Source organism: Hemicordylus capensis, chromosome 3 (assembly GCF_027244095.1).
Source record: "Hemicordylus capensis ecotype Gifberg chromosome 3, rHemCap1.1.pri, whole genome shotgun sequence".
Classification (NCBI taxonomy): Eukaryota; Metazoa; Chordata; class Lepidosauria; order Squamata; family Cordylidae; genus Hemicordylus; species Hemicordylus capensis.
The window spans coordinates 238,606,344-238,617,604 of NC_069659.1; the positions used below are offsets into that span (position 1 = coordinate 238,606,344).

General features: G+C 43.6%; 1 long non-coding RNA gene across 1 annotated transcript; it reads right to left on the reverse strand.

Moving 5' to 3' along the window:
- Positions 1-435: 435 nt before the first annotated feature.
- Positions 436-10,847, reverse strand: LOC128352406 (uncharacterized). The gene is made up of 3 exons (XR_008320385.1): positions 10,742-10,847; positions 5,980-6,169; positions 436-2,465 (listed from the first exon to the last, which is right to left on the reverse strand). It is a non-coding gene; the product is annotated as an uncharacterized LOC128352406 (long non-coding RNA).
- Between the last annotated feature and the right edge of the window lie 414 nt (positions 10,848-11,261).

The following is an 11,261-nucleotide window of genomic DNA, read 5'->3' on the forward strand; positions in this document are numbered from 1 at the left end:
AACCAACCCCAGCAGGTGGGGAGAAGTGCCACTACTTCAGCATGCAGTGGGGGGAAAGAAATGTTGTCACGGCTTTTCTCAGGGCAATGCTCAGCTTCCTAGCTCCTTCTCAGGGGCCAGGAAATGGAGCTCCACAGAACATACCAGGCCTGTGGGCTGTACATTTGACACCCCTGTCTTCTCTGGTTCAGGCAAAGCAGTAACTGAAAAAACAGCTTGCTGCAAAAAAAGAAAAAACAGAAAAAGATCTCAAGTGGTTAACAGTGTTTTAATGATTTAGAGTTGAATTTTATTTTTGGATAATACATTCTATTTTGGAATTTTATTGTTTTATGAAATAGTGGAGGATTTTTGTTTCCCAATGCTTAGGAATCTTAATATGTAATTTAAATGCATATCCTTTTGTATATAAGGAGTTTTATCTAATGTCTGAAATATTATCTGGAAAATTGACTATATAATTTTAGTCTCTTTTTGTAATTTTTCTGTATTTTTCTTTTTTTAAAAGGTGTGAGGACCAAGTAAACACACGATGATGATGATGACGACTAGGAAATTATTCTGCTCTTGTCATTATTCTCTGCAAATTGAGAGGAGACAGGAAAATAAATTTTGAAAAAAAGTTGAATGACATGGCCTTATGCCCCCCAAATATCTTTTCCAGGATATTGGTGAATGGGTTTTGATGGTGCTTTCTATCTGCCAGATCATGTTATTTATCTTCTAGGATACCTTCCTCCTATCAGGTCATCAGTGCTGTGAATGTGATTTCCAGTGTAATATGTAATTTGTCCACTTGCTTGAATTATTTAGCAGTATTGGCTCTACAGGTAGTTGTTTATCCTTAACTGTGTTCTTCCATTGTCCTTATGGGAAACTGTGTTTGGGAGTGACATGATTTGATATGTAGGATGCTTTAATGTCAGTAGTTTGGCTTGAATCAAGGGACTGGATTTAAAAGTCTATGAGTTTTTGCAATTCCAAATCCTATAATTCAAGAGCAAATAATGTTTAGTAAAACTCTGCTACTGACATCTAGTGCAACACCACTTGCAAAAGGACTTTATGCTGGTGCAAAGCTGTTGAGCTTGCTATTAGCACTAAGTTTGGAGCTTCGATTCCAAACTAGTGTTGTGCCACTGGAAGCATGCCTGCAGTTTGTTAAATTGATTAACCACCACCACCACCACCCAACTCAGAATGTTTATTTTCCAAAGATTTTTACCACAGTGGGGAAGTTAAGTGGTTAAAATGTCTGAAGTGCTCATGCACTTCACAATTAATTAATTAGTTAATTATTAAACATATTAATTAAATAAATAATGTAATTCCTTTTTATTAGCTGTTTTAAGCACACTGAGGGAAATAAATTTTAAAAATAAGCACAGTCAACTAATGACTGGGCAGCTTTTTTGGATCAAAAACAAGGTGAACAGATTACCACATAATTGTCTTTCTCATGATATATATTTTAAAGGTTGTACACTGGTTTAGAGGGTTACTCTTAAAATCTCACAACAGCTTATAAAGTCAATTAATATTGGCTGACATCCTGACTAAATTATTCAGTAATTAGTACAAATTAGAGGCCACCATATCTCACAGTGTTCCATGGGTGTTTTGCATATTACGGATGTTACTGCTGTGAGATCTTCCAAATGCAAGTTGTGCAAGAGCCCTTGCAAGATTTCAGCATTTGTGAAAGAGCACACTTGCAAGGGAGTTGTGCGATTTCAGGGCCATTGGAAAAAATGGCAGGGCAATTGAGCGAATCCGTTGCACAATTTCAGCATTTCTGCAACTGCTCTAGTGCAATTTACATTTGGAAGATGGAAGCAGTGCACAAAATGAGCACAAAGATATTCAAATACGGCATCTTATTTGTATGTTGCCTTTCCATATGTTACATTCAAAGCTGTGGATATTCATCTTCTTCATTATGTTTTGCAAAATGTTGCAGTTGTACTGGCATAGAGCATGACCCTTTCTACCGACATTTCTAGTTAGTACTGTACTAGATCGTCTATATTTTCAAGGTGTGAGCCTGCATTCAGCTTACTGCAAGCCCAGCTAATGAACAGAGCAAATCCAATCGAGATAGAGGTCTGAACAACATAAATAAAATATCAAATCCAAGCACCATACCGTATACAAGTAATGAAAAGTGTTTGCACATCTGCTTGCAAAGCGTGTTGTCAGGATAAACCCCCTGCTGATACTTCAGCCGCTTGTCTTCTTATTCTTGTCAAAGTCCTGGTATAAACAGCTTGTGCTGGGCTCATTTCTTTGTCTTCAGCTGAGGGCCAACCTCTGGATTTTTGCTTGTTTGTTGGTGTACTATGCTTTCCCACCGTTGCATTCATCATTATTCAAGAAAGTTTAGTTCTTTTCTCTTCACTCTGATTTTAATCCCATTGCTCTTCTGCTGCACTTTAAGTGTTTGTAGAGTGATATGCAGAGATCTTCTGAGAAACAATGTGGAACAAATGTTCTGGTTAAAATAATCCGCTGGGGTTCCTATATGCTAATACATTCACTCACAGTTGGGTACTCCAGTCCACCTCTAGAAATGCAAGCTGGGCTGACTGCTTTTCACTAACAAAGCTTGCAATTCTATACATATTAAAAGTGGCCCTCAATATTTTCAGGTTCATTTCCCATGGTTTCACTTATTTGTGGGCCATCTCCTTGTATACCAATTTAGTTATTGCAGTGGTGGGCAGGGGAGAGCTTCAGTTATTTGTGGCTTTACCCCGGCCATAACAAAATTGCCCCAGCCACTCCAACCACCTCTTTAAGCCTCCCTGCATGCCAGCTGAAAAGTGAGAAGAGTGGCCATTTAAACTTTAAACCTCGACACCCATCAGCTGATGGGTGGGGAGGTTTAAAATGTAAATGGCCACACACCCTGTTTCCCAGCTGGTGTGAGAAGAGGTTTAAAGAGACAGCACAAGTTACCAGGTGCCTCTTTCACCACTTCTTTAAGCATCCCTGCTCTCCAGCAGGAGTGTGGCAATTTTCCCAGCTGGTATGCAGGAATCCTTAAAGAGGCAGTGCAAGTGGCCAGGTGCCTCTCAGTCTCCTGCCACCTTTCTAAGCCTCCCCCCGTGCTCCAGTTAGGAGGCAGGGAGTGCAGACATTTACACTTCAAACCTCCCCACCCATCAGCTGGTCATTCCCCCACTTCTCAGCTAGCAGGTGGGGAGGCTCTGAGAGGCAGCATGAGTGGCTGGCACACACTCATGATGCCTAAGTGCGGACCCTCATCCCATTTTTTAGGCTAGGTTAAGCACTCTAATATTATGGATTCACTGTCCATTGAACTTTCCTGGAATGTGACCCCCATGATAGGTTAACATTAGATATACCCAAAGGCATATATCTGATAACCTTAAATTTTTAAGGTTTTAATTTGTGGATGATTTTTAAATTGTTAAATTGTTTTAAGTTTTTGTATATATTTTAACTTGTTTTATGCTATTGTTAATCTCCCAGAGACGAAAGTTTGGGGCGGTGTACAAATGTGATAGATAGATAGATAGATAGATAGTCCAGTTAGATTTAATAGGACTTACTTCCTAGAATGTCACCTTAAGTGGCGCAGGGGAAAATGCTTAACTAACAAGCATAAGGTTGCTTGTTCGAATCCCCGCTGGTACTATATCAGGCAGCAGCGATATAGGAAGATAATGAAAGGCATCATCTCACACTGCACAGGAGGAGGCAATGGTAAACCCCTCCTGTATTCTACCAAAATAAAACCACAGGGCTCTGTGCACACCAGGAGTTGAAATCGATTTGATGGCATATTTTATTTCCTAGGATGTATGCGTGAGATGAGGTTGTAATATATTGCAAGTGGAAGTACTACTACTACTACTACTAATAATAATAATAATAATAAGATTTCTATACCGCCCTTCCAAAAATGGCTCAGGGTGGTTTACAAAGAGAAATAACAAATAAGATGGCTCCCTGTCCCCAAAGGGCTCACATTCTAAAAAGAAACATAAGACACACACCAGCAACAGTCACTGGAAGTACTGTGCTGGGGGTGGAGAGGGCCAGTTACTCTCCCCCTGCTAAATAAAGAGAATCACCACGGTAAAAGGTGCCTCTTTGCCCAGTTAGCAGGGGTAACTTACTAACTTGCTTACTTGCAAGTAAATTTACTCACTTCAATATATCCAAAGGCATATATGGTAATTAACTATGTCTCACAAACTGTCTTCCAGACATCATAATTATGAGGGTCACTGCAGGAATGTTAATACATCTTTAATGAGGCATGACTCTCTTGTGACAAATCTCCAGAATGCAACTCTAACTGGAATACTGTCTGAGACGAGCTGCACACTGTACTAGCAGTTCCTGGCATATTATGGAACAGTTCTGGCCATGACCAAAAGGTCTTGGTCGCATCCAATTTAGACTTCTGCAATACTCCAGAAATCTCCAGGCTTGTGTTTGGAAACTGCAGCCAGTGCAGAAAAATGCTGCTAGGCTACTGACACGAATCAGATATTCAGAAGATATGACTCTGTTGCAGGATGATCTGCAGTGGCTCTCAAGCCCAGTTGAAAGTGCTGGCTATCAATTTTTATGTCCTGAATATCTTGTGTCCAAGGTACCTAGAGACTATCTATATGATCCTGTCTGCCCATTTGTTCTGCAGTGGGAGGCTTGGGTCCATTTTTCTTTTGCTTCAGAAGCACAGCTGATGGTCACCTAGGACAGGGCTTTCTTGGCTTAGGTGATCAGACTTTCAAATGCCGAGACACCCTTCTGTCACCCTCCCTTTTGGCCTTCAGCAGATTAATGAGGACTGTTCTTCTTCTTTTATGGGCCTTCAATAGGAATTGCTCTGTGATCTGTTTTGTCTGACTCTTCTATTGTCAATTTTATGATGCTGTTTCTTAAAAAATGGCCGACATCCTGACTAAATATACTAAATTGAAATTTAGTAATCCTTTAGAGCAGCTCCTAAATAGTACTACTGAATAATTTAGTCAGGATGTCAGCCAGTATTAATTGACTTTATATTGTGTTCTAAGAACTTCTTCCATTTACCCAAGTTCTACTTGTGCAAGGGAGAGGGTGGTTTTCTATAATCTGCATAAGATAGACACCAGCAACAGTCACTGGAGGTACTGTGCTGGGGGTGGGTAGGACCAGTTACCCTCCCCCTGCTAAATAAAGAGAATCACCACATTAAAAGGTGCCTCTTTGTCAAGTTAGCAGGGGATGATTGGCTGGGGGGTGGGGAACTGCAGGACGAAGGACCAGCAAAAAAATTCCCAGTCTTTTTCTACCAACTGAACTTCTTCCATAAACAGAATATGTTTAACTCTCATAGTTATGGGCAATTTTATAGGCCCATCTCCATCCTTCCAGGTGATTGAGAAAGTGGTGGCTTCTCAGTTCCAGATGGTTCTGGATGCAGCAGCTTATCTAAGTTTTAAACTGGTTTTTGGGCAAGCTATGGGGCGGAGACTGCTTTGGTTGGCTGATGGATTATTTCATATTAGGAATTGAGAAAGGAGTGTGACTCTGTTGGTCCTTTTGAATTCTCAGAAGCTTTTGATACCATTGTCCATGGTATCCTTCTGGAGCATCTGAGGTGTCGAGAGTGGGAGGCACTGCTTTGCTGTGGTTCTGCTCCTACCTCATGGGCAGATTCCAGATGGTGTCGCTAGGAGACTGTTTCTTTCAAAACAAGAGCTCCAGTATGGACTCCCAAAAAGGGCCCATACAGTCTCCAGTGCTTTTTAACATCTACATGAAACAGCTGGAAGAGATCATCTGGCGATTTGGTGCATCAGGGTGCTATCAGTATGCTGATGACACCCACATTTATTTCTCCATGTCAACATCATCGGGAGAAGGCATAACCTCCCTAAATGCCCGTGTGGAGGCAGTGATAGGCTGGATGAGGGATACCAAATGGAAACTGAATCCAAATAAGATGGAGGTACTTACTTTGTGGGGTTGGAACTCAGGAAACAGCTTCAATCTTCCTGTCCTGGATGGGGTTACACTCCCGCAAAAGGAACAAGTACACAATCTGGGCGGGCTTCTGGATCCAAGCCTCTCTCCAGTGTCTCAGGTAGAGGCAGTGCACAGAGGTGCTTTCTGTCAGCTTTGGTTGATACGCCAGCTGTGTCTGTTTCTTGAGATAACCACAGAACAGTAGTGCATATGTTGTTAACTTCCAGACTGGATTACTGCAGTATGCTCTATGTGGGGCTGCCTCTGTACATAGTCTGGAAACTGCAGTTGGTGCAAAATGCAGCAGCCAGGTTGGTCTCTGGGTCAGCTCAAAGAGACCACATTGCACCTATACTTAAAGAACTGTACTGGCTAACAATATGTTTCAGGGCAAAATACAAAATGCTGGTTATCCTATCTAATAAAAGGCTTGGTGTCCGTCCGTGGACGGACACCAAGCGTGTGTCCGTGCCTTCCTGGCCTCTTCTGGGCATGCGCGAAGCGCATGGCCAGAAGGAGCCAGGGAGGCAGGACCGCCAGCACCCGGCGGCCATCTTGGCAGGACCGCCAGCACCCGGCGGCCCAAGGAGGCAGCGCGGCTGAGGAGGCGGCAGAGCCATGGCCGAGGCCTGGCCGTGCCGCCGCTTACCCGGCTTCTTCGGGGCGGCCGCTTCTGGCCGCCCAGGATGGCCGCCGAATGAGGCGGCCGACAAAACAATGCGGCGGTGGGCCCGGGCAGCGGTGGGCCAGGCCGGAGCCGCGGTGGGTGGCGGGCCCGGCCGGAGCCGCGGGCACCGGGGGGTGGCGGGAGAGGGAATGGCGGTGAACGTCTGGAGCGCAGAGCTCCACTAGCGCCCGTTAACCAACGGGCTTCATGTCTACTAGTAACCTATAAAGCCCTAAACCCCTTAGCCCCAGAGAATGCCTTCTTTGTCGTGAGCCCTGTCACCTATTGAGATCATCTGGGGAGGTCCGCCTGCAGTTGCCGTCAGCTCACCTGGTGACTACTCAGGGGCAGGCCTTCTCCATTGCTGCCCTAATGTTTTGGAATGCATTCCTTGTTGAAATAAGAGCCTCCCCATCTCTGATAACTTTTAAGAAGGAAGTTAAGACACATTTGTTCAGCTAGGCTTTTAATTAGAGTTACAGATTTTAATATTGTTTTCAGCTTTAAATTATTTTAATGTTTTAACATTTTAATTTTGTTTTGAATTGTGCTGTTTTATTGTAAACTGTTCAGGGACACAAGTTCTGAGCATTTTCTAAATATATTAAACAAACAATGAACTCTGAAGATACAACATAGAGTCCTCTGTATAGCTGACCACACAGTTCTATAAATAGAGAGGTCATTCTCACGACTGGGTGGGTGGGGCAACATGTGGGCATTGAGGAAGGCACTTAAACTTACCTTCCCCACAGATGATTGCTGAGCACGCTGATCACATGCTCAGATGGTCACTGGCTACCCCAGGCAGCACAGGGGTTTGAGGGGCTGTGATACAGTGTCCTGGCCCACAGAAATCCCACAATGCACTGCACAAGTGCACAGTGAATTGTGGACTCCCACAATTCACTGTGCACTTGTGCAGTGATGGGTGGGTGCCCGTCAGTGTTACAGGGCTGGCTAAAAGCAGCCATTGCTTTACACAGTCATGGAATGTGGTTATAAACCCCATTTAAGAGGCGGGTGGGCTAGATGGGTTTGTTGCCAAGGTGCTGCCAGGAGCCAGTCAGTTCTCATGGGTTCCCACAAGCAGTCAAGTTTGGGCATAGCTACTTGTCCGGCTACATGTCCCTGTCCCCTTTACTAAGCCTGGCTAGGTTTACCAGGCCTGGCCTCAGAGCAGGGACAGGGAAGGGATCGAGTGTCATCCTGTGCCTCCTCCATTCCAGACCGCTTGCTCCTTGTGCCTGCCCCTCTCTGGGGGGCCCTGACTCACTACCAGCCAGCCTTTTCTCTCCGGCCAGCTCCTTATATGCCTCCTCACAGGCTATGCATCGCTCGCCCCCAATTATGGGGCCAATGCCCCTCTTTAGTCCCTGTAATTGTCTGCCCTTTACAGCTGCTGCCAATGCCTCTCCCCCTTCTCCCTCCTCCTGCTCAGACCCCTTCCCTCCGGGAGGTGTGCTGCTGATGTTATCCTCACGCACCTTGCCTCCAGCCCTTTCAAGGCTCTGCTCCTCCTCCGCTGGAGCTGAGTCCCTGCCCATGGCAGCCTTTTCTCCACTTCTCCCCCGCTGCCACCTGTCCCTGCCTCCTCAGGCCCCCTTACCACTCCATCCTCAGAGGGAAGGACAGCTGGCCTCGCTGGACACTGCCCTAGCCCAGTCTTGGCTACTCATGAGAACAGCCTCATTCATTACTATTGTTCAATACTTTTAAGGCTGCAAACCAACAGTTTATTTGGCCATCCTGTACAACCATGTTCCATACAATAGGATTTAAAAAGTCAGTAGGCTACATATTCTGCCAGGCTCCAACCTAGACATGGAGAAGAATATTCTCCAAACCCTGCCCCCCGCCCCCGCTAATATTCTTCAGTGGTGGTGGTGGTGGTGGTGGGGTAGTGAGAAAAGAGAACTATACTCAAATTATCATCTCTTGAATTTCTCCACACAGAATAGTTCGAATATCCGTACATGAATCTTTGGAGCCACGGTAACAAAGAAAGCAGATCTCCAACACATGAAGAGCATACTGGGTTGAGGGGGGGGGGGTTGATATCCAATCAATTGAGACTTTTTGAGGCCTCAAAAGTGGGGGATAGATTCTATTTAATGTTGTGCCAAGTTTGTGAATGAAATAACATTTTGTCAAGAGCAAAGAAGAAAAGTATCTCACTGTCTACATTTTCTGAGTCTAGAGTTAATTTATAATTCCAACATTGCTCCAGCTACCTGAAGCACTGTTTTTAGCAAAACAAAAACAGTCATTAGGAGTCATTCTGTAGTCTCTTGCCTGCCTGAGTCATCTCTTTAGTGCTGCTTGTTAATCCATTTGTGTCTTCCTCTGACTCTAAATATGTCCAACGGTCTTAAGCATGTTTGGACTGCAGAGTCTACACAGCTGCACCCCTGCCCATGCACAGCAATGAGTGAGAAGTGCAGTGGAGTGGTTAGAAAATTGAAGACGACAACTGGAGAGCAGTGCAGGGAAAAGTCAAGACCCCCCCACAAAAGGGGGTGTGTGCCCAAATATGTTGAACAAATATTGATGAATAATGTATTTAATCATTGCCTGATGTGTTTTAAGCAAAAGTCCACTTCCTCAGAGGCAGCTGTGAAAACAATTCCCGGAATATATATGTGCACCAAAAGAATCAATCTTCAAAGATAATCTAATCAGGAAGAATATATAGACTATAGAGTGTCAACTGTAACACCTAAAGGGTTAAATGAGAGATTTGGACTTGCCTCCCTTTTAAATCAATGATATGCTCCTGATATTCTTTCTGTTGAGTTTAAATATATCATCAGATCATTTTAGAGCAGCACATTAGGTACAGGTGCTTGCTCTTAAGGAGAGTTTTTAGTTTAGGAAGTTGTATTTGTGGGAAAACACAAAAATATTCTTGCTAATATGGGATAGAATGCTCAGAGAAAGGTATTAGAGTACACAACAAATATAAGCAAAAGATACTTTGAGTAATGTGAATCATTTTAGGTTTACTCTATTCCTTTTCTGTACTTTTTATTCTCTCTTCTCTTTTCCCCTTTGGCTTTTAGAAAGAGAGTTAGTTGTGCTAGTGAACTGATTTACCTAGAAACCCATTATTCTCTTTATTTAGCAGGGGGAGAGCAACTGGCCCTATCCATCAGCAGCACAGCATCCCTCCAGTGGCTGTTTTTTGGTGACTATCCTATGTTTCCTTTTTAGATTGTGAGCCCTTTGTGGACAGGGAGCTGTATGTATGTATGTATGTATGTATGTATCTGTGTAAAACCACTTTAGGAACTTTTGTGGAAAAGCAGTATATATATATATATATATATATATATATATATATATATGTATGTATGTATATGTATTCTTATTAGCAGTATAATGATAAATATTATATGGCTAGTAATGTTAGTCTCTTATATGGTTAATGTTTGATAAACTTTTGGATTTAATGCTACATGGTTTTATATTTGAGATTTTACATATGAGATTACTATAAAGATTTATTCTTTTGGTAGATCAATTAGAATGTGTTTTGCAGATAAGAACTGATTATATATTCAATATTTTGTACAACTGCATAATTTCGTACAAGTCTGCACATGCTTAGGAACTATGGACATAAATTCAGAGAAAGATACAAATTGATTAACAAGCAGCACAGAAGAGATGATTCAGGCAGGAAAGTCATCACTGTTCTTTTGCTAAAAACAGTGCTTCAGTTAGTTAGAGCAACTTTGGATTTGCAAATTAACCAGCTAGCTCTAGGCTCAGAAAGTAAAGACAATGAGCTTGTTCTTGTGACCACAGATTCCTGAATAGGATGTGGTTAATCCAAAAATACATGGTCATCTGGGGAACTGGGAGGCCTAACCCAGCAGGTCCAGCCCACATTTGCTACCCAGGTTAAAAATAAGGTAAGAGGAAAACAGACACCATACTATCACCCTTTTTGTTCATCTGCACTGTCACATAGCTTTAAACATCTCCTGGGCAGCCAGCATCCATATTTGAGATTTTACACAGAAGCTATTCTCACGACCAGCAAAAACAGGGCTTGAGGTCTGAAGGCGGGGTTAGCACTACCGTGTGGAACCTCGGCAAACTCCCAAACAGGGCTCTGTCAAAAGATGGTCACCCAGTCCCCAGCCCCTCCTCTAAAACCAGGTTCAGCAAGCAGGGGAGGTTGCCTACCCCTTCTCAGTGCCCGTGTGGAGCCACGGAACACTGCTTGAGGCTCCCTCCCCCGGGATACCATAGAGCCTGGATAACAGAGTAGGTTGCAAAGCACAGCAGAAGTTTGTTTGGGGAAAGCCTGTCCAGCAAACAGCACTGAGCTTCCTTAAAGTGGCAGGCACCTTGCAAATGAGCCCAAGGGAAAATATGAACATAGGAAGCTGCCTTTCACTGAGTCAGACCATTAGTCAATGCAGCTTAGTACTGTCTTAGTCCTGTCGACACAGACTGGCAGTGGCTCTCAGGAGGGATTCCCGCTCAACCTGACCTGGAGATGCCAGGCAGGGAGCTCAAATCCTTCTTCCTATAGCAGCCCTATCCCCTAAGGGGAATAGTTGCACAGACACATGTCATACTATTCATTCATTTT